This window comes from Protopterus annectens, chromosome 7.part0, assembly GCF_019279795.1.
Source record: "Protopterus annectens isolate FY-2018-M chromosome 7.part0, PAN1.0, whole genome shotgun sequence".
NCBI lineage: Eukaryota > Metazoa > Chordata > Ceratodontiformes > Protopteridae > Protopterus > Protopterus annectens.
Window position 1 is genome coordinate 1,135,124,054 of NC_056739.1, and position 23,968 is coordinate 1,135,148,021.

At 40.6% G+C, this 23,968-nt stretch overlaps 1 protein-coding gene across 1 annotated transcript in view; it reads left to right on the forward strand.

Annotated features, from left to right (window-relative positions):
- The first annotated feature begins 602 nt into the window (after nucleotides 1–602).
- FRMD5 (FERM domain containing 5) overlaps nucleotides 603–23,968 on the forward strand; it is a 1,150,824-nt gene continuing 1,127,458 nt past the window's right edge. The window contains exon 1 of the mRNA XM_044077712.1: nucleotides 603–704. The gene's annotated coding sequence lies outside the window, so the exon portion shown is untranslated. The remainder of the gene's footprint in view (nucleotides 705–23,968) is intronic.

The following is a 23,968-nucleotide window of genomic DNA, read 5'->3' on the forward strand; positions in this document are numbered from 1 at the left end:
CAGACGTTACCTACAGATCAAGTAGAGGAAGGTGTGCCCTTAGGACACAGAGGAAGGGGAACATAGATGAGGAGATATATATGGTTTTTAAGCATAGTACACTGTACATTTGGTTGCCACCAAAAATAAGTTAGGCATATATCAAAACTTTCACTTTTGGAATATATGTCAAGTGGAACCAAATATAGATGAGTTAACAGCAGGTACAGGAAATACAACTATGAGCTGACAAATAGAGGAGGTTGGTGAAATATGTGATTTCATTACAACCGAATGTGAAAATAAACTGAGTAGTAAAATGAGATGGAGACTAGATCTTGAAAACTGATTGCTCCTAGCTTCTGAAGTAGCAGTAACTACAAATTTCTGTTTCAAAACTTGTTCTACAAATCATTTTAAGTGCATATGAATTTGCAGTTAAGATGTGTAATGCAAAAATTGCCAGAAAATAATGCCAAATTTTAAGAAAATATCTAGTGTCTCTGCAGACTGCAGTGGTGTGATAAGATTATGATATATTAATATGCATTTCAGATGCAAATTTTTGAATGTGTTCTTACCCTATGCTTATGAAGTAATCATATTGTTTTTTCTCGCAGCGGGATGCTAAGGGCCAGTACCTGTTCGACCTCATCTGCCATCACTTGAACTTGTTGGAAAAAGACTATTTTGGAATTAGGTTTGTGGACCCTGAGAAACAGAGGGTAAGTTCTGATATCTCAAACATTAAAGTAGACATCTAAGAACTGTTCTACACTGGTAGAGGATTTTCACTTCATTTTGCTGCTTTTAATGAAGATCATGAAAAACTTACTGTACTGCACTGCAAATATAGTCATATACATGCTGCAAGAGAGGGCATTTCCAGTTTATACTCCTCCATTCAGAAACATTCTGAGAACTACTTCTGCCAGTTAAATGGCCATGCATGTTCCCTGCTTACAAGTCTCAGACAGAAGTGAAAATAGTTTTGCAGTCTCATTTATGGTAAGTTGAAAGATCTGTGTTCCCTTGTTGTGTCAGAGTTCTTCCTAAACCCTCATCCATATGGTATCATTGGGGTGCATCAACTATCACAGGAGACTACTTCATTACAGTTTTACATAGCAGAGGAGTTACAGAATGCTGATACTAGGCTTCTTCTTAAAAGTTATTTCTTTAATATTAATGTACTGATTGTGAAATGTTACCAAATCAACTGAGTTAAGGGAAACTGCAGCTTCTGTACTCTAAAATTAGAATTTCGATGGATTACATATTTTCTTATAGCTATAGAGGTATAACTATGAAGAAACTTTGAAAAGTGTTTTCTTAAAATATCAGTTCATGACACAATTTTCTGTGGCATTACATTATTAGATCCCATACATTTTTGATAAACACAGTAGTGGAATTTCATAAGGTACAACTGCTCAACTAAAGCTGAAGTTCTTTATCATTACATCTTCAAAATTATTTATTTGATTTTTATTTTATATTTGTTTACTGGGATGGTCCACTGGGTCGAAAAGAGCCCATTTTCAGTGGAGGCCTAGGGAGAAAAGCTCCACATTAACAATAACAATAACATACAAGTGTCACAGTTGAAAAAGCTTAGGTAAGCATGTCAATAACATAAACATCTAATAACAGTGTTAAGTATAGTTACAACTTACAGAGACATGCTCCGCATTCACAAGAACATACAATAATGTAATCTCACATGTTATGGTGTAGCCTTGCTATAAGGACACATTTCTAAAAAGCAGCATTGCATGATTGTTTGTTCAGTCTGTACAAAAAATGTGCAAAATACATTCAGTGGAACATTTATAAGTTTCTCTTAATGATATATACAACAACAAATAATTCCAGCTGTGGCATCAGATGCATAATGATAATGTAGACAGTGGAAGTGAAGCAGCAAAGCTGCTACTAAGTCAGTATGACGTATGAGTACTCTGTTACTACCTACCAAAGTAAGTATCTCTAGTATATGTGAAACATATGTAATTGCACCCTCACGTTAGATACCACAGAACAAAACCTGTTTTGTTGGGGAGGAGAATGCATGGTATTCAGTTCTAACATTTTTGGTAAAGCTCTGGTTATAGCTAGTTAACTGAAAATAAACAAGGGAGAAAAGTAAATGCCAAGAAAAAAAATTGTAAAATGGCATGTCATTACCTGAGGACTAGCATTTTTTTTTCTAAACATTGTGGAGACTGCTTTTGTTCATATCTCCTACACATGCATGCTCGCGTAAGCACACACACACACACACACACACACACACACACACACACACACACACACACACACACACACACACACGCACGCACACACACACACACACACACACACACACACATTCATGTGAGCACACATACATAATCTTCTTACAACTAAGTTCTCACTAACTCTTTTACCTTCTTCCATCTTCATTTTCTCATAAAATGTGCATCAGTATCAGAATGTGCTGAACTACAGTTTAAATATTTAGGAAAAGTAAAATGCTTCAAAAATTATAAGTGCATTTTATAGGGATGAACATCTGGTCATCTCACAGCCAACCATAATTACACGTATAAAATGTGATGGGATTGCCTCTACACATTCCTTGAGGTACCTTATAAAGGGATAAGAGTCCCAGGAAGGGAAAAATCAGACATCTACTATATATATGTATATATATATATATATATATATATATATATATATATATATATATATATATATATATATATATATATATATAGTTCAGCATCCCATGGGTGCACTTAGGGATACTTGTAATAGCTCCCTCAATCCAGCCATCTATTAACTGTTAAAAAACAGCTCTGGATATATAGACAAAACTTTATTAAACAGCATACAAGCTTTCACAAACAATGCATCATTGTGTATGTTTTTTTTCCTACCACTTGTATTTTTGCTGAATGGTTTTCTATTATACTCTTTTCTACACTTTCTCAGCATTAAATACCTCATTGTCAGTGATAAAGTAGCCAAGGCTACTTGTGCAGTAAGTAATGGTTAGTGGCGCTTCATTTCAGAACTGCTGAGGCTGACACTTCCACTTCTCATACTGTGTATTTCCTTCTGCATACAACTGTTGACAGAACTCTATAAAAACATTATTTGTTCCCCAACTATCACTAAAAATCTTAAGGGTAGTATCAAGATGAACTGCTGAAAATATATGTCATTCTTCCTGCTTTAACTCTGTAAACTAGTAATTTACCTGAATTGTTGCCCATTGCCAATATTCAAATAGCAGCCCATTCTAGCAACAGTTTTGACCTCCCATATTTTGCTACTCTCCACATTTTATGTATTCCCCTTAAACTGTTGCATTACCACTGATTCTTTACATTTCTCAGCTCTGGGGGATTCTCAGGTCACTTCTGCTTCTTTTTCAGGATTCTGATTCCGATTATGCCTGCTTTTCTCCACATCATGGTAGATTTACCTATTAATACACTTAGCACTGCAAATATCAGTATTTTCCACCAGACTACTTCTAGAAAGTGTCCTAAGGGATTTATCTGTTTAAAATTTCTCACTCCTTCTTAATTCCATATTAACAGTGTGTGTGTGTGTATTATTGACATATGTGCCAAATCCTGACAGCTTCTAGCCAAGGGGGGAAGCATGGGAACCAGAAGTCAGATGACCAGTTGTATGGGATGTCATTCTGTAATTCATCACTAAACATAGTGTTTAATGCTATGTGACTTAAGTCTCAGAGCACTCTATTTTTGTAACCTGACAAAGAAGGATCTCTCACCTACTTCATCATCCATTGCTCTAGTAAATAATCAGAAAATAATAGTTCATTAGATCAGTAAGGAAAATATAGTGAGATTAGTTAAGTATTGTTTTTTTTTCTGTAACTGTGTAGACCTGTCCACCTGTGTTATTCTTAATATTTCCTGTGATTGAAACTTTGTTTATTGTAAATAGATATTTAGTATGGTCATGTTCTTTTATTAACTATTATTAAATACATTTAAACTTTTCATTGTGGCTGGTCCTTTAGAGAATATTTTAACCTTTGAGAGTATTTTTATCTATTGGTGACACTGGGGCCACTCCTGAAAGCCTGTCTGTTTGGTCAACATTGTGACGCCCATGCACTGGCCCAGTAATCAAGGAGCTGCAATCCTCACCACTAGCACCAGTGAGGGTCATCCACATTGGGAGGATAACAAGTACACACAGTAAAATACAATTTCCTTTATGAGCACACACAGATCACAGTCAGTCTGGGGCTGGTTTCTCCCTTTCTCTCCAGATCCCCAATAAGACTCCCCACTGGCACAGCTATAGGGTCCAGATCTCAGCCTAGTGGTCAAGCTAAAACCTCCAGTACCCTCTCTGTCCAACCAGTGCTTCGTGTCTCTGCCCAAGTAGCTGACACACACACGCTTTAAGATTTGATTTATATACATACACACAGACACCCCTGGGGAAGGCTGGTACAGGTTCTCCTGCTATGCCCCCCTTTCTGCCCAGACAATAAGATAGTACTGCCTGCCACCAACCACTACTCTCAGCTACTATAAGGTCCTTCCCAAAGGGTGACCAATTTCAATGTGTAATATTATTATTATCCAATTAGTAAGTATGACAAACCACAAGGCTACTGAAGTGGCTTTGTACAGTATCACCAAATACATGCAAGTACTCTAGAGCTTAAATTATCTCTAAATAAAACAGCCACAGTTGAAAGGTTTAAAAATATTTAATAATAAATAATAAAAACACAAGACAATACTCATCAATTCAACACAGTGCTAATACAGTTTAGAATTCACAGCAAAATGCTTTAAAACAATAATGTAGGATAGTCTGACATAAATATAGGAACCAGCTAGACTAATCTGGCTATTTCTATCTATCTCTAAGAGAAATCACTGTTCTAACTACTACTTATATATAGAGCAAGCAAGTGCTGGTGAGTGGATGTTCTTACTAGATCCAAGACAAGATACAAATGCTGCTCTTTTTTCTGTCCTTAAATCAATAATACACAGTATTGCTGAGTTATTTCAGATTACATAATTCTTGACATTTCTCTGATTTAGTTTCCCAGGCTCACAGAACTTAAAATTTTAAATTTTTTTTGTAATCTGCACCTGCAGGATGCCACAGCAATAAAAGACTCTTTACATGTAAAACCTAGTAATTATCTCTCATCTTAAAACAATAGAAAGAATTTCTAGCCCAAACACCCTGTCTCCAAGCTTGAGATCAAACACAGTTGTAAAATCCCTCACTTATCAGCTTTCCTCCAGCAGGATGCACTGGGGTTACATTTTTGAAGCTCAGAACATAACACCATTTTATTATATTTGTTACACAAGCCTGTGGATCATATTAATATTTACAATGACATAGAATTATTTACAAAATTCTATCTAGCTAGGCTGGCAACCTTCACATACCCCCCCCCCCCAAAGAATGCAAGCTAGTTTTTCAAGTGAATCTTGAGAAACGTTGCTTGATTGGGTTAGGTCTATCTGAGTATACCTTACCCAATTCCCTGTCTTGAGACCCCATCTGCATTGGCATTGCTAATCCCACTGCAGTGCTGCACTGACATATCATATGCTTGCAACCCTAGGCATCACCTTAGTAACTTGGCATTTTGCTGGCTGCCTCGATGTAACCATGTTAGGGGATTGTGAACTGTAACTACAGTGAATTTCCTTCCATACAGATAAGGCTGAAGTTTCTGTACTGCTCACACTATGGCTAGACATTCCTTTTCTACAGCTGCATATCATTCCTTCCTGGGTTGGAGTCTATGACTGAGACAAACCACTGGGTGTGCTTCTCCATCTGAAGAAATCTGGCTAAGTATAGCCCCCACCCCATGGTTTGAAGCATCCACCTGCACAAGAAATTATTTGTTGTAATCTGGACTGGCTAACACAGGGGATCTGCCCAAAGCTTCTTTAAGCTTCTGGACTGCCTGATCACATGCTGTGGTCCGCACAACCTTATCTGGATGGTTTTTCCTTGTCAGGTCTATAAGGGGAGCAGTTATGGTAGTATAACTGGGGACAAACTTTCTTTAGTACCCTGCTGTCCCTAAGAATGCCCTCACCTGCTTTTTGGTAACAGGTGTAGGCCATGCCTGAATGGCTTCCACTTTGGCAGGTTTTGGCCTGATCTTACCACTCCCCACTCTATGTCCGAGGTAGAAGACCTCTGCCATACCCACCTTACATTTGCTGGGCTTAATGGTCAACCCTGCTCTCTGCAGTCTGCCCAGCACCTCCCTGACATGCTGAAGGTGCTATTGCCAGGAATGGCTGTAGATGGCAATATCATCTAAGTAAGCAAGGGCAAACTCTCCTGCTCTTGCTAGGATATGATCTACCAGCCTCTGGAAAGTCACTTGGGCATTTTTTCTTCCCAAAGGCTATCTTTGTGAACTCATACAAGCCAAAAGGAGTAACAAAGGCTGACCTCTCTCTAGCACTGGGAGTGAAGGGCACCTGCCAGTAACCCTTGGTAAATCAATGGTGGTAAGATACTTAGCCCCACCCAGCTGCTCTAGGGCCTCATCTGTCCTAGGCATGAGGTAAGCATTTGACTCTGTGTGACTATTTAATTTCCTATAGTCCACACAGAACCTGGTGCTGCCATCCTTCTTTGGCGCCAGCACCACTGGGGAGGCCCAGGGACTGTTGGACTCCTGAATTATCCCTAGTTCTAATATTTCCTGTATCTCCTCCCTCAGAGTCTGTTTGCCTCTCTCAGGGACCCTATAAGGGGCCTACCTAATAGGCCTTTGGGGTCTTGTATCCACCTGGTGCTACACCAGGTAGGTGCACCCTGGTTTCCCAGTGAGCATGTCTCCAAAGTCCTTTAACACTGCTCGGATTTCTTGAGCCTGGGTAGGAGATAGCTGCTGGGACATTTCTACCCCTTCCACTGAGGTGTCAGTCCGAGCCTCACAGAGGAGATCAGTCACCAGATCTCCCTGACACTCCTCCTGCAATCCACTGCAAATACTCAGTACAAGGACCTCCCTATCATGGCAAGGCTTCATCATGTTAACATGGTACAATTTGTGCTCCTGCCTCCTGCCTGGCAGTTCCACCATGTAGTTAACATCACTGACCTTCCTTACCACCTTGTAGGGTCCCTCCCATGCCACCTGCAGCTTGCTGTGTCTGAGAGGAATGAAAACCATTATCTGTTGCCCTACAGCATACTCTCTAGCTCAAGTATTCCTGTCATACCAGACCTTTTTCTGCTGTTGGGCTTCTGCCAGGTTCTCCTGGGCCAAGCCCATGAGTTCCCTGAGCCTTGTCCTGAGGTTTAGGACATATGCCACAACAGACTCCTGGTACAATTCACATTCACCCTCCCACTCATCATGAATTATGTCTAGAGGCCTTGTCGCCCTATGCCCATACAGCAAATGAAAGGGTGAAAAAACTGTGGGTTTCTGGGGAATTCGTCTGAAAGCAAACAACAGATGAGGCAAATATGTGTTGCACTCCCTCTTAAACTGGTCTGCAAATGCCCATAGCATAGACCTGATTGTAGAGTTTAACCTCTCAACAAGACCATTAGACTGGGGATGGTAGGGGGTGGTCTTTAGGTGCTTCACCACACAGTACTTCCACAGACAAGTCAGCAGGTCTGATACGAAATTGACACCTCGGTCAGTCAATATTTCTTTTGGGAAACCTACCCTGCTGAAAATCTCTAACAAAGCATTTTCCACTTTTTCTGCCTCAATGGAGGGCAAAGCCACTGCCTCAGGGTATCTTGTAGTATAATCTACTACCACTAGGATATGCTTTTTCCCTGTGGAACTTGGGGTACTCAGACACCCCACAATATCCATAGCTACCCTCTGAAATGGCTCCTCAATCACAGGCAAGGGCATCAAAGGAGCTCTCACCTTGTCTCCTGCCTTGCCTACCTTTTGGTACTGCTCACAGGACCTGCAGTACCCTGTTACATCTCTGGAAATCCCAGGCTAATAAAAGCTTTGCATAATAAATCTCTTTGTACATTTTATGTCCATATGACCTGCAAAGGGAATATCATGGGCTATGGCTAGAAGTGCCAGATGGTAGGCTCTAGGCAATACCAACTCCTGTATTCTCTCACTCTCTACCCCTCCCTCAGGGGTCCATTCTCTATACAGTAACCCTTTGTCCCAGTATACAGATTTCCCCTTCACTTGAGAATCATGTGCCTCACTAGCTACCTGCCTCAGGCCTTGTAACGTAGGGTCTAAGAGCTGAGCCTGTCTCAACTCTCTCTTTGTAACCCTTCCCAGCTCCACTTCCACAGGAAGTCTGGTATCCTCTGACAGCGGTGCCTCACTGTCAGCCTGGGTACTACTACTCACCTCTGCCCTTGCAGTCACTCTGTCCAAGGGACCATCAGTACTCACAAGCAGCTGTGGCTCACCTTCAGTCTCACTGCTACAGGGTAGCTCCCTCCCTGAAGTAACCACCTCACCAGTTCTGGCTGCAAGTATGCAGTCTGACTGGGTCTGCCCCAGGCTACCAGACCCACATGCTTGTCTCCAAGCTTGACTGCATGTAACTGCATGAGCACATGGTACTGCATTATCAACATCATTCCCTATCAGGACATGTGGATGGATATCCTCAAACACACCTACTTGCTGGCTTCCCTTTCCACCCCCCAGTCAAGGTGAACCCTAGCCAAAGGTATTTGGAATGGGGTCCCTCCTAAAGCTCTCACTGGAGTAGACTTCCCAGGCAAGTAGTGCTCCTCTGTAACCATTGCAGGCTTCACAATGGTTATGTCAAAGGCTGTATCTCTCTTAGCAATGGCATCTTTGCCATTCACTACAATAGGATATAACCTCTTGTGGTAGTTTGGTACTCTTGTTGTCTCAAGACAACCTACTGTTGTCATTTTGTCCTTTCCACTTACTGGCTCCTCACTGTTTGTTCCCCATCTTGCTTCCATGGACATCTATATGTTATATGGCGCACTGGTTGCATTCAACACATTTGATCCTTGGTCCTGGATGTGTACCTGGACTAGTGGCTTCCCCTACCACTGGCAGATTCTGTTGGGGCAGTCTGGGCTGCCCACCATGGGTTCTTTTAGACTCATGAGCAGTACTAGGTGTCCCTTTCCTGTGCAGAGATGTTCTGTTTGCTAGGTATAGGTCTCCCTTCTTCCCCAGCTCATCTGAAGTAGCACATTGTCTATCAGCTAACCAGATCCTTATGTCCTCAGGCAAAGTGCTAAGGGCTTGTTCCCTCACCAAAAGGTCTGCAAGCTCTTCAAAAGTGGTGACCTGACATCCACTTGCCCACCTTTGAAAATAAGTGCTCAGTTCAGCAACATAGTCACACACATTTTCATCTGCCTTACGTCTATGCTCACAAAATCTTTTCCTATAAGCTTCAGGTGTTAGCTTAAAAAATTCTAGCAAACAATTCTTAACAGTTGTATAATTTAAAAAATCATGATAAGATAGTTTAGACAGCAATTTTACAGCTTTACCATGGAGTAAGGGGGTCAGGAACCATACCCAGAGCCTTTGGTCACCATCATACTGCTTACATACCCTCTCAAACATATAAATGAAACTATCAAAATTATCCCCCTCTGTAAACTGTGGAAGACATTTACTGACCTTTTGTGCATCTGGGGTCCAGTTACTCCCTTCCCCATTACCTACATGACTTTGTTGAAGAGTCAGCATCTCCTTTTCATGTTGCCTCTGCCTCTCCTTGTCCTCAACTTTTATTTCCAAATGCCTGGCCTCTAATTCTAGTCTTTTTAGCTCCAGATGGATTTTTAAGTCCTCTGTAGAAAGCTTGAGCTGTCCATTCTCTAAGTGTTGTAGATCTCCACAGCCAGTCTGATCATTTTCCTGGTTGCTATTTTCTGATACAGCTGGGACCAAAGCTGCAATCATGTCTGCTTTAGTCAGGTTTTCATGCACCAATCCTTTAGCCTGGCACATCTCAACCAACTGGCTCCTTGTCAGCTTGCCATACTCCTCTACTGACATGCTTGCCTGCTTTCCCTGACTAACTAAGCTAACAAAAGAAATAAAACAATTGTGATCTGAACTCTGAATGTTCACTGTGGCTGATTTAGAGTACAAAAACACCTTCAGTGATCACTGTGCATAAGCTGCAAGAATTCAATGTCCACACCACTACAAGCCAATTAATATGTGATGTGGCTAACTCACCACAATCAAACAATTAATATTTGATGTGGATATTCCACCACTGCCAAACAATTAATATGTGATGCCTGTGCACTGGCCCAGTAATCAAGGAGCCTCAATTGTCACCACTAGCACCAGTGAGGGGCGTCCACATTGGGAGGATAAAAAGTACACAGACAGTAAAGTACAATTTACTTTAAGAGCACACAGAGATCACAGTCAGTCTGGGGCTTGTTTCTCCCTTTCTCTCCAGATCCCCAATAAGACTCCCCACTGGCACAGCTATACAGTCCAGATCTCAGCCTAGTGGTCAAGCTAAAACCTCCAGTACCCTCTCTGTCCAACCAGTGCTTCATCTCCCTGCCCAAGTAGCTGACACACACTTTAAGATTTGATTTATATACAAACACACAGACACTCCTCTGGAAGGCTGTCACAGGTTCTCCCACTATGCTCCCTTTCTGCCCAGACTATAAGGTAGTACCAACTCCCACCAACCACTACTATCAGCTACTATAAGGCCCTTCCCAAAGGGTGACCAATTTCACTGTGTAATATTATTATTATTCAATTAGTAAGTGTGATGAACATCAAGGTTATCGGAGTGGCTTTGTACAGTATCACCAAATACGTGTAAATACTCTAAAGCTTAAATTATCTCTAAACAAAACAACCACAGTTGAAAGGTTAAAAAATATTTAATAATAAATAATAAAAACACAAGGCAATGCTCATCAAATCAACACAGTGCTAATACAGTGTTCAGAAATCACAGGAAAATGCTTTAAAACAATAATGTAGGATAGTCTGACATAAATATAGAAAACAGCTAGACTAATCTGGTTATTTCTATCTATCACTAAGAGAAATCACTGTTCTGAATTATACTTACATACAGAGCAAGCAAGTGCTGGTGAGTGGATGTTCTTACTAGATCCAAGACAAGATACAAATGCTGTTCTTTCTTCCTGTCCTTAAATTGATAATACACAGTACTGCTGAGTTATTTCAGATTACATCATTCTTGACACTTCGCTGATTTAGTTTCCCAGTCTCACATAACTTAAAATTTTAACATTTCTTTTTTTGTAATCTGCACCTGCAAGATGCCACAGCAATAAAAGACTCTTTACATGTAAATCCTAGTAATTATCTCTTGTCTTAAAACAATAGAAAGAATTTCTAGCCCAGACATCCTGCCTCCGAGCTTGAGATCAAACGCAGTTGTAAAATCCCTTACTATCAACTTTCCTCCAGCAGGGTGCACTGTGGTTACATTTTTGAAGCTCAGAACATAACACAATTTTCTTACATTTGTTACAAATGCCTGTGAATCATATTAATATTTACAGTGACATAGAATTATTTACAAAATTCTATCTAGCTAGGCTGGCAGCCTTCACAAACAATACCATTTGTATTAATATTAATTTCACTCAGTATAATTGGGTACCCTCGTAAGATCCTTGGAATAGCTGGCTTTGGAGTGTCTGGTGGCAGTGTAACTACCTTATAGTGTAGGCAGAAGGAGGCATAGCTAATAAATCTGTGCCAGCCTTTCCCAGGTGTGTGTGTGTGTGTGTGTGTGTGTGTGTGTGTGTGTGTGTGTGTGTGTGTGTGTGTGTGTGTGTGTGTGTGTGTGTGTGTGTGTGTGCGTATGTGCGTGTGTGTGTGTGTGTGTGTGTGTGTGTGTGTGTGTGTGTGTGTGTGTGTGTGTGTGTGTGTGTGTGTGTGAAAATCACTTCTCAAAGTTTGTGTGTCAGCTACTTGGAGCAGGGACACAAAGCATTGGTTTCACAGAGAAGGTGCTGGAGGACTTGGCTTGACACTTGGCTGAGGACTCAACCCTACAGCTGTGCCAGTGGGGAGTCTTATTGGGGATCTGGACAGAGGGGGAAAACCAGACCCTGGACTGAGTGTGTTCCCTGTGTGCTCTTACTGTAAATTGTGCTTGATGCAGTGAGCTGAATTTGGGAATACTGGGTGTATCCATTTTTGTTCCAAGTGAACATCCCTCTCCAGTGCCAGTAGTGAGGATTCAGGCTCCTTGTCACAAAATATATAATTATCAACCATGGGATGAGTAAGGCCAATCTCAAAGCAAATGGGGTAGGTTAATTTGAGCACAAAAAGGGAAATAGGCTAGGCTTAAAATGGTCATCAAGAGCAGCTAGCCTAGTACTTACCTATAAACCTATGAACATGTCTGCCATAGTAGGGTAGCTTAAATGAGGGGAAGAGATAGAAGCAGGAACTGCTGCAGATTTCCATTCTCTTCAAAGGTGTCCCATATTTTGGGGCACCTCACCACAGGTTTCACTAGGCACTTTCTGGGTCATCAGGCTGTCCATTGGAGATTACAATGTAGCAGTGAGGTCAGTGAATGTTCTATCTTGTCTCTGTCTAATATGTAGATTGTCAGTGTGTTTATGGGATGTAGCTATTCTGTTTTTAAAACAAGGGTTCGATGATTTGAAAGGCTTTCTGCTTCTAAGCTGCATTTGATTTAAACTCCTTCAGTAATCATATCTGGCGCCCATATATCAGGAAAGGATTTTCTTCTTTGGTAGCTGTTAATAATCTTTTGTTGTCATCACTGGGGGATTGAGAAAATCACTTAGATTTCACTTTAAAGATGGCTTGTCTTAAAGAAGCACTTTCTCACTCTGTGGGTCTCAACATTCAATGACCTGTTTCAGTTGTTACTTGATGAATGAGCTAAGACGGATAGTTTGTTTTGTAGAAATTCACATGTTATGTCTTTTGGTTTTCTCCTTCAATCCTATGAGGTGCAAATTATTCCTCCTCTGATGATTCCCTATTTTTTCATTCTTTTGTGACATGACATTCATGTCTTTATCATGCTTTAAGACTGTAACAAAGCACTCTTGCTACCAGGCAAGCTGTATGTTATTTTAACATTCTAGAAAAGCTATAAAAGCAATACAGGTTTCAGTCACCAGTTAGTTTTTAACAACATTAGTGTGTGGCGACCCCTAACCGGGAAAAGCCAAAAAGACAAACAAACAAATGTCATTCAACATTTGTTCCACCAATGTTTTTGTGAGCAATCTTCCCACTGAGATCTATCATCTGCAAAAGGTCTTTGTAGACCACCTGTTTAAAGGTCGTGAACGTCTTTGAAGCAAGATGTTGATCTCCTGTATAGTAGTCCACAGCAACATCAAATTCAGCATGATAAGGTGACATTTTTTCTACAAAAATAGAGCTTTATACTGAAATTATAAATTCTGCTGCTCAGAGCTGATAAAAAGAGATATTCACACCATGTGTGGTGGTTCCACACACAAGGTGTCTGCTTCAGTTGCTACGTGGCAGCTGAGTGTTGTGCGAACATGTTGACATTAGATATCAAGTCTGGCAGTATTTCTGAGTTACAGAAGAATGCACTAAGGAGGAGCCCACTGCTACAGTGTTTTGTATAATATTTAAGTAAGGAATGTGAAAAAGAAAATGAGATATTAGAAAGTTTTAGATAGTATGTAGAGAATGTTATAGTTTTGCGTCAAAAGGTGATAATGCTGCTTGTGGCCTGTACAATGAAACTGTTGTATCTCAGAGTTCTAGTGTCCAATATCACTTCACAAGCTATGATTTGTGAGTAATCAGACAGGCTGTCACTGGATATCAGAAACAGAACGTTTTGTCAAATATGTCAGAAAAAATATCTTTGTACAATGACAGTTTGCACCACAACTGTGTTTACAGCAAGGAGAGGCAAGTGCTTTTCAGATGGGTGGTATGTAAGATCTGATTTTTAAAGTTGTGCAGAGGAACTCCTTCTTTCATGATGTTGTTAATGAGAATAACATCAATGACATTATCGACTAAGAATGAATGCTTAAAGGTGAAAAAATGAAACGACAACTGATTCTAGGGAGCAAAATTACTCTAAAGCACCATTTGTGTGATGTGCTGAGCCTTGTACTTGACAAGGACACATAAATAAATTATGTTCCGCAACTTACAGAGATTGTTTGCTATGCCTGGGGAAGTGCAGGGCGAGCAGTTCTGACTGTGATGAACTGCAATGAAAATGCCACTGAGATATATAATGGTGTCAAAAACCTTTTCATAGAACAATAAACAGACATGCATAAAGTGTTTTCTGTGACCACTAATACTGGTACAACTGCTATAACAATGAAGCAGCAGGTTGGCAAATCTTCTGAAAAGTGAAAGTGAGAATTCTGTTTTGAGTTTCCATTCTTTCATTCAGCAGGGGAATGCAGATGCTGGGATTTGTGTTTTCATATAAATTAAATTATCACAGCTGTTGTGCAAATTGTTAATGTTTTTATTTTATACTCATCTTTGGCACACAAGAGCCCCCGTGAACTTTTATGTGATAAGAATTCTGCATGGACGTTTAATGATCACAGTAACGCACATTAGCTGAGTGGCAGTAAATGTGCTCAAATGTTGCTTGTCTTGAGAACATCAAGCACTCGCTTTAAAAAATATGAGGTCAAAGCTGTGCAGAACTTACAGATGAGAAATGCCAAGCAAAACTTATTTGACAAATACTGCATGTAGAAAAAATATTGCAGCTAAATGAAGCCTGGAAAGGTTTCTATGCTAAGCTTCCAATTATAGACACAATATATATATATTAAAAGGTTTACCTTTTCTTACTTTTTTAGCTGGTATGTCATTTGCAGCAGCATCAGATTAGCACTAAGGACAAGTGCAAATATATGGAATTGCAGGACACTGAGTTCTACAGACATTTCTAACTTTTGTAACAAAGGATATATTTTTTTTCTGTAAACCTTAAAAGTACTACAAAAAGTGGCATATACTTGCATTTTTTTTATTGGATGAATATTGACAATTTGAAACTGGAACTGACTGACTACAAAGCTCAGCCTTTTGAGCATTGAAACATTCATCCTTAAGACATGAACAAGAACATGGAAAGGGTTGACAACTCAAAACCTCAGCTTGTTGCTTCTTCCCTTCCAGACAAGTATGTCTGTATGATGGAAACAGCTTTTTGTATTGCTGCCTGCCTTTGGAGCTACTTATAATTTTGAGCAAATATTTTCACTAATGAAGATTATACTGAGTCCTGTAAAAAGCTATCTAACTACTGGCCATTCAGATCCTAGTTTGCACCTGATGACAAATAGATACTGGGCTTTTATTTCTAAAATCAGCAGCCGGAAGCAAGGCTAATACAGCTAGTGACTAATTATGATTATGTTAGATGTTTTATTACTAAATACTTGCTAACTGGACTTTTTGTTTACTTGCAGTGTGTATTTTTGTTTTCTTGTTTATTTTTTGATTTTCATTGAGTATTTTTGCCATTTGTATCCATTATCATTTGTTTCCTTAACAATTCTATGATGATAGGCCATAGTAAGGAAGACAGATTAAAAAAGAAAGGAAAGGAAAGGAAAAAAGCAGAGAATATTTTATTTACTACGTTTTACAATTTATTGATAATCACTGAGAAAATGGTCACAAATAAAAACAAATTAGCATAGTGAAAACCAAAGCAACGGTTCAAGTCCAGTTCTATATTTATACAATGATTTATTTATTTATACAATGACTCCGCATTAATATTCGAAAACATGCATGCTGATTGGCCAGCCCAACCAGCATGCCCATTGTAAATCGCACAATATACCAACGGAAAAAGGTCTGGTCACCCGGACTTCTTTCCATTGGTATAATGCTTAAATTTTATTTTTATTTCTTAAAAAATAAAAATAACATTTTCAGCCCCGACTCCGGACTTACCAGAGAGGCAGCTTGGACAAAATACTAGGTAATTCAGGTACGTTATTTAAAATTAAACACACGTACCTGATATCCCTTGTATTTCTTCCATGTTGTTACTCTCCTGCCCCTAAACTGCCCTAAAGTTTTTTTTTTAATTAATAAAAAAAAAGAAAACAAAAACATAGCAACAGACAGTTTCTTGTCTCCGTTGCTTTCGTTTCAAAGCATTGATGTACTAGGCATGTGTGGGAATGCAAGTCTCATACGCATGAGCAGTACATCAACACAAGGAAGTAGTATACCACCAGCCGTGGAAGAACAGTAATGCGCCCTTATACAAACACATTATTTAACAAAAGTAAGTATTTTTTTTCTTAAATAATGTCATTGTATATTAACAATAACCGACTCCGTGTTTGTGGTATATTGAAATTTACCCACAGTTGGCTTTATTTAATCACTCGGACTTCGCCCTCATGATTAAACCATGCCAACCATGGGTAAATCTTTAATATACCACACCACATCATCGGTTATTGCTGTAATAATTGATGTTTGCTCCACTACAGTTAAGCAAGACTGAAATGCAACACCAAAGGAGTAAAGAAATATTTTATTGAGTGTCTGTCCAGTAATAGGACTTTGTCAGAATGAATGTAGCAGGACCATAGCAGCAATATATATATAGGAAGTAACACCTACAAAACAATGACACACAAAACACAAAAATTAAAACTTAAAAGTATATGGGTGTAGGGCAGTAGGTCGAGCAGATCTTCTCCAGTACCCAGAAGATCAACACCATTTGGTGGACACAGACAGGTGATCGACAAGTGTGAAAGATTGACAATCCCTGGGCAGGGAAATATTTCCTTTCCCTGGGGGATGCACAGTCTTGGAGTTAGTATATATGATTAGCATAGAGGTGTGGGGAGTGTTGAGGCATTGGTTTAGTCTTCTTTGGATAATCCCTGGAACTGCACAGAATGTGTAAATATTAGTGATTTTGACATTCTGATGTCAGTCAACTGGGTGCCACAGCAGTGTCCATTCAACCATTCAACCTGCCACCCTACAGCTCACAATTTAGGTGATCTAATTTTCAAAACACTACTTATTGAAACATGCTCATTAATGCCAAGAAAAAAGTAGCATTTAAATGAAGTAGCCTAGAAAGTTCTTTGTACTCTAAGTGATTTGTCTGGTCCTTAAAAGCTTCCAAAATAGCAAAACAGAATCTGAGTAACATAAAGGTATAAGTTTATAAGTTCATATTAAGCTAACTGCCCTTGCGAGCCATTTTAAGCCTAGCCAGTTATCCCTTGTAAGACTTAAACCCTGTACCTTGCACTTGTAAGGCAAGCACCTTAACCATTAGGCCACCCTCTTAACGTATTGTGTATTGTTGCTCAATGCTTGGAGGCTTAACAAAAGTACTCCTTATCCTGAAAAAACATTGATTATATCCATCGTCAAGGAGACCTGGCTCAAAACCATTGAGAGCACCCCATTAGTGCAGGGTTTCAACTCCTACCACACATTCAGGTATACCACACTAGATGAAGTCACTAAAGGTGGTGATGTCTCCATATCTGTAAAAAAAAAAAAAACACTTCACCTCCACTGCAGTTAGTCAGGATAACAATCTGGAATTCCTCCATGTCCAAGGTAGATTTAACTACACCCCTATTCACATCCTGGCTAACTATAGGACATTCCCGCTATCCCCCTCAGCCCATAATGCCTACTTAACTAGTATGAAGTTGCATTAGTAACTGTATTTAGAGCACAACCTAAAGCTGTTTGCTGTTTGCACTTATTTTTAAAATTGTTTTTTTCTCAAAACTTGCATTTTATCTGTCTTTGGCCTAGCACTCTTGTGTGGGGTCATTTACTGCACAGTTATAACTTGTTAATACTTGTGAACCTCTGCTATCTCTGAAAGAAACAAAAAAATAAAAAAATCTTGCTTTTTTCCCACTTTTCTGAGATTTAAAAAAGTTCAGTTTCAGGCTTGCTGTTCTTGAACTGTTTGTAAGTTTCTGTGAGGCCATTTTTTGCCTGGGCTAAAGGGAAGTCTCTCTGTTGATCAGTGGCAGTGAAAAACATTGAGCAGCCTGCCTGCCCCTATGGGAGTGGTTACTGACTTGAAACTGTAGTTTTATTGGCCATTTTGGGTCAATTCCAAAACTCCTTCATCTTCCTCTCTTAAAACCTGGTTGCCTCGTGGTTTTGGTGTCTTTTCAGGCTTGTTGGCTGTTGGTGAAGCACCCACCAAGAGGAGAAAATGCTGAGAAAAGAAAGGAGCCACTTTTGAGATTTTAAGTATTTTTCCTCTGTTTATTTGCTAAGTTTTTCTGCATAGCTGCCTATTTTGAGCATTTTCTGGCTTGTTAAACTTGATTTCTGCATTAGTAACTGTATTTAGAGCACAACCTAAAGCTGTTTGCTGAATTTCCTGTTTGCACTTATTTTTAAAATTGTTTTTTTTTCTCAAAACTTGCATTTTATCTGTCTTTGGCCTAGCACTCTTGTGTGGGGTCATTTACAGCACTGTTATAACTTGTTAATACTTGTGAACCTCTGCTATCTCTGAAAAAAACAAAAAAAACAAAAAAAAAATCTTACTTTTTTCCCACTTTTCTGTGATTTAAAAAAGTTCAGTTACAGGCTTGCTGTTCTTGAACTGTTTGTAAGTTTCTGTGAGGCCATTTTTTGCCTGGGCTAAAGGGAAGTCTCTCTGTTGATCAGTGGCAGTGAAAAACATTGAGCAGCCTGCCTGCCCCTGTGGGCGTGGTTACTGACTTGAAACTGTAGTTTTATTGGCCATTTTGGGTCAATTCCAAAACTCCTTCATCTTCCTCTCTTAAAACCCTCTTTTGCGCATTTTTGTGCATAGTGCAACAGCGGGCAGCGCCGCCTAATTGGGTTTAAACTATTCCTGGCTCCACAAAATCTGCTCTTCACTTTTTCCCTTAGAACTGCTCTATCTCTCAGTTTAAACACCATATTCTCATTCTAAGGCCCTTCACTGGTCCAGTTAAGTAATCCTACAAGTTAGCACTATTAAACCATAAGCACTACTTACTCTTATACTCTCTATGATTACCCTGTCCCCTATTGGTCCGTCTTAAATTCAGTTTCCCTATATTACTCTAGCATGTCCAAAGGTCAGTCAATGGTTTCCTCTCCAGTCCAACTGGTGAATCTGGGAATTTTGAGGCAATGTTACAACTGTCTCATGTACATGGACAACCCTCTCCTCCTCCAAACAGGTTCAAATATATGTGAGAGATGCAACTATTTAGCCAAAGTGGAGGCTGAGCTCTCTCATCTCAAAACTGGTGTAACCAGTCAGGAGGAGAAGGTAACCTCACACAACACAATTCCAGTATCACATAGTCTCACCACATCAGCGAACCAAACACATAAATACACAAAAACATACTCGGAGGCTCTAAATAAAAATCTACCTAAGCAACAGAGACCTCCAAAGGAGACATCCAAGCAAACGCTACCTCAAAACAAAACACGCACAACACATAGCCCACAAAGTCAGTGTGCCAAGCAGCCACAGCCCTTAAGGCTGAATAATACACCTGATACTCTTGTAATAGGTGACTCTATTGTCAGACACACTGACGTCCCGCTCACCAGGCTGAATAAAGAGAAGGTCACGGTGAGCTGCCTGTCGGGTGCTAGGATCCGCCACATAACGCAAGCACTCAGGTCACTCCAAAGCAAATACAAATATGACTCAGTCATTGTACATGCTGGTTTGAATGACCTGAGATGTACCTCCCTGGACTACATGAAAAGAGACATAGAGGAGCTCTCTGATCATGTAGCCCAGGCTGGTATGACCCTGACCTTGAGCAGGATCTTACCCTCACCTAGAATGATGCCACAGTACAAAGACAAAATGATCAATTTTAACAATTGGCTAAAATTGTGGTGTCATTCAAAGGGGATCCAGTGTCTGTCAGCCTGGGATGACATGCTTGACAAGCCACGTTGCTTTGCTAGGAACGGCTTGCACCTGTCACCACTGGGCTTTCGGATATTGGCAAAGGCTCTTGCCACCCCCATAGTGCCTTTTTTAGGCAAGGCTCAAAAGTCAAACCCACCTCCATAGACAGCACAAGGAAGAAGAAACTAAGGGTAATGCTGCTAAACGCCAGAAGTCTTAACCTCAAGATGCACGCACTCAAAGCTCTCCTCAGTATGGAGAACATCGATATCTGTGCAGTGACAGAAACCTGGTTCAAGGCTCCAGAGAGCACCCCAGCACTACCAGGCTATACCTCATATCATGCTTTTCGGCCCCAAAACCCAGACCGAACCACAAAAGGAGGGGGAGTTTCCATATTTATCAAGGATATCCACACCTCCTGGTTAGTGGCATTGCACGAAGTATCGGAGACAATCCATGTGCAACTAACAGTGGGCAAGACTGCTTTTCAGTTTATAGCATCCTACAGACCACCCTCTCAAAGTCAGGAATCCCACTTGGCTTTCCTGAAAACATTGGAGAACATGAAGATCTCTTCGAACACTATTATATTGGGTGACTTCAACTACCCAAACATTGACTGGGAGCACTACTCAAGCCCCAGCACCTTAGCCCAAAGGTTCCTGGAAATTATAAACTCAAATGCTATGGAACAACTAGTCACCACTCCCACAAGAGAGGACAACATACTAGACCTGATCATTACCAACATGGGGACTCTATGCTCCACACCAGAAGTATATCCCTCATTGGTAAGATCAGACCATAAATTAATTTCACTGGATGTCCACATCCCGACCCCACCCCCAGCCCAGAAAACCACAGTGAAAAACTTCTCAAAAGCAAACTTCTCACTTCTCAAAACTGAAGTGGAATCCTTCAAGGCCCCAGGGCCAGTGGAAACTACGGCCCAAACTGAAGAATCCTATATAAAAGCATTCTACGGACATCTCCAGGAATGCATGGATCATGCTATCCCAAACAAAACCAAGACCCAATCATCCAAAGGCAGGCGTCCAGTCTGGTGGACCCCTGCCATAAATAAACTGCACAACAGAAGGAGGAAGCTACTACATGATAGAGCAAAATCCCTAATAGGGAAGGCATCTCTGATCAGTACTAGCAAAAAATTACGATCCCTCATAAAATCCTCCAAGGCCAGCTTTGAGAGAAAAATTGCACAGGACACCAAAGACAATCATAAGTCTTTTTTCAGTTATGTTAGAAACCTGGGATGCAACTCCCAGACTTGTTCTGAGTTGATTCTAAACGACAAAAAATACACTGAACCCACAGACATCGCCATTATCCTGGCAGACAGGTTCAGTGCAAACTTCTCCACCCCCTCCCCCCAAAAGAGCAAGTATCTATCCCAGCAGAAGGTTGCCTTCCAAACATCTATGATGCTCAGGTGAAGGTTGCCCTCTCCAAAGCAAAAAACACTGCTTCCATGGGACCAGATGGCGTCCCAGGTTGCATCCTACATGAACTCCAAGAGGAACTAATCCCTCAAATAAAACAGCTATACAATCTCAGCCTCACTACAGGATATGTGCCCACAGAATGGCGTACAGCAACAGTGGTCCCACTCCACAAAGGTGGAGCCCCTACGGACCCTGGAAACTATCACCCCATAAGCCTGACTAGCTTAGTCTGCAAGGCTATGGAAAGGATCATCATGGAGCTCATAAACAAAGACATTGGGGACCTACAGACACTAGATCCTACCCAGTTCGGCTTTGTCAAGGGCAGATCCTGCCTTTTGAACCTGGTTGACTTATTCAAAACAGTCACCAAAGCCATAGATGAAGGGAAGGTAGTCCACACAGCCTATCTGGACCTTGCAAAGGCATTTGACACAATACCCCACTCGGGCATCATAGATAAGCTATCCAGCTTAAATATAAACCCATATGTCACAAGATGGGTCGTAAACTGGCTCAAAGACAGAACCCACAGAGTGAGAGTTGCTGGAGCCATGTCAGACTCGAAACCAGTCACAAGTGGCGTCCCACAGGGTTCTGTCCTGGGACCACTCTTGTTCGGTATATACTTTTTCGAGGTACAGGCAAACGTGGGAGGACTATGGCTCACCAAGTTTGCAGATGACTGCAAACTGGGCGCCATAATCAACTCTCCAGCTGACACAAACATCCTTCAAAAAGGTCTCACAGAGACAGATAACTGGTGCCAGCGCCATGGTTTAAAGCTAAATGCCAAAAATGTATAGTCATACCCTTTGGCAAAAACAATGTGCCCACAAATTACCACATAGGCGGAAACCCATTAAGTACAGAGAAAGTTATTAGGGACCTGGCGACCCAAGTTGATAGCAATCTCTCCTTTGAAAACCACATTGCCAAAGTGGTTAGAAAAACCTTCTACATAGCCCACCTCATCATGAAGGGTTTCACATCTAGATCAAGAGAGGTAATCGTGCCCCTTTATTCATCCCTCATCAGGCCCATCATAGAATACAATGCCCCTTTTGAGATGTACCTTACCCGACACCTGCAGCAATTAGAAAGACCCCAAAAGTATCTCACCAAGAGGATCAAGGGTCTCAAACAGATGCCATATGCTGCTCGGTTAAAAAAACTCCAGCTCTACTCAGTTGCATACCACCTACTTCGAGGCGATCTATGCCTGACATACAAAGCTATGTCAAATCCAGAATTAATGGACATGCTCCACTTCAATAAATCTAAATCCCTTAGAGCCACACGCTCGAGGGACTTGAACCTCAGCACAGAAATAAATAGAACTTCCTGGAGGGACAGGTTCATAACCCAGAGGCTCCCTTTGCTCTGGAATAGAATTCCAGTTCATGTGAGGCAGAGCACCTCACTGAATCTCTTCAAGAAGAATCTCGATAGGTGGATGGGGGATCGTAGGTTTGTCCCAGGGATTACTCCCGTGTCACTATTAGACAGAGGCACAGTAAACTAAACCTTAAAAAGGGCACAGTATACTCAAATTAAGGGGTGGTGTAAGCCATACAGAATCGGGCTAGGCTTATAATTGCCTCAGGGCAGATAGCCTAGTATGAACCTATGAACATATGAACCTATGAACCTGTGAACCTATGAAGTCTCTATGCATTGTCAAACACCATTCTATTAGGAGGCTTCCAGTACCCCACAATTAATTGGGAAATGCACACATTATCTAACATGTATGCCCAGAGATTTCTGAACTTCATCAGTACAAACTCTTTAGACCAGTTAGTCTGCAGCATAAACAGGGGTGATAAAATCCTGGACTTGTCCTCATGAATATGAGACCACTGTACTCTCTGCCAATTATAACTCCTTCCCTGGTCAATCAGACCACAAATCAGTTTTATTCCCTTTACGTCTGAAGCCAGAAGCATCCTTTAGTACATTGGTATTCAGGCTAAGGCTAATCTACTGAAACTGCTTGATGACCTGGTTAAATTTAACTTCCACTTCCAACTCGATGACCCCACTACTTTTGCAGAATCCTTTACTCCCAAATTCTATGCACATGTGAATATCTGCCCAGATGCATATGTCTCCCCTCAGGTAAATACAATTCCAAATTCAAAAACAGACCCATATGGTAGAACCCAAAAATATACAGACACTACAATAAAAGAAAAATTCTCATTGCACGTAAGATAAAAGTAACCTTCAAGATGCAAAAAGAAGCTATTGCTAAACTTAACAGGGGACTCCGCACTCTAATCAAATCAACCAAAAAACGAACAAATAAGTACTTTACAGCTGCTTGGCCATGCTGGAGAACCAAAATCACAAAAATCATAAAAAACTGACTAAGCTAGAAGCATGTTATAATAAAATTGCTAAGTTTGCATCTGACTGCCAATACAGAACACATCATTGTACAGCTTTAAGGATACTAGACTGGCTTGCGCTTCCCAACATTATTCTTTACAACCAACTCTCTCCAACTCGCAAAATTGTAACACAACCAACTAGAACCCCTGCACTACAAAATCTCATCCTTCCTTACAGTTCCAGCAGACCACTTCACTC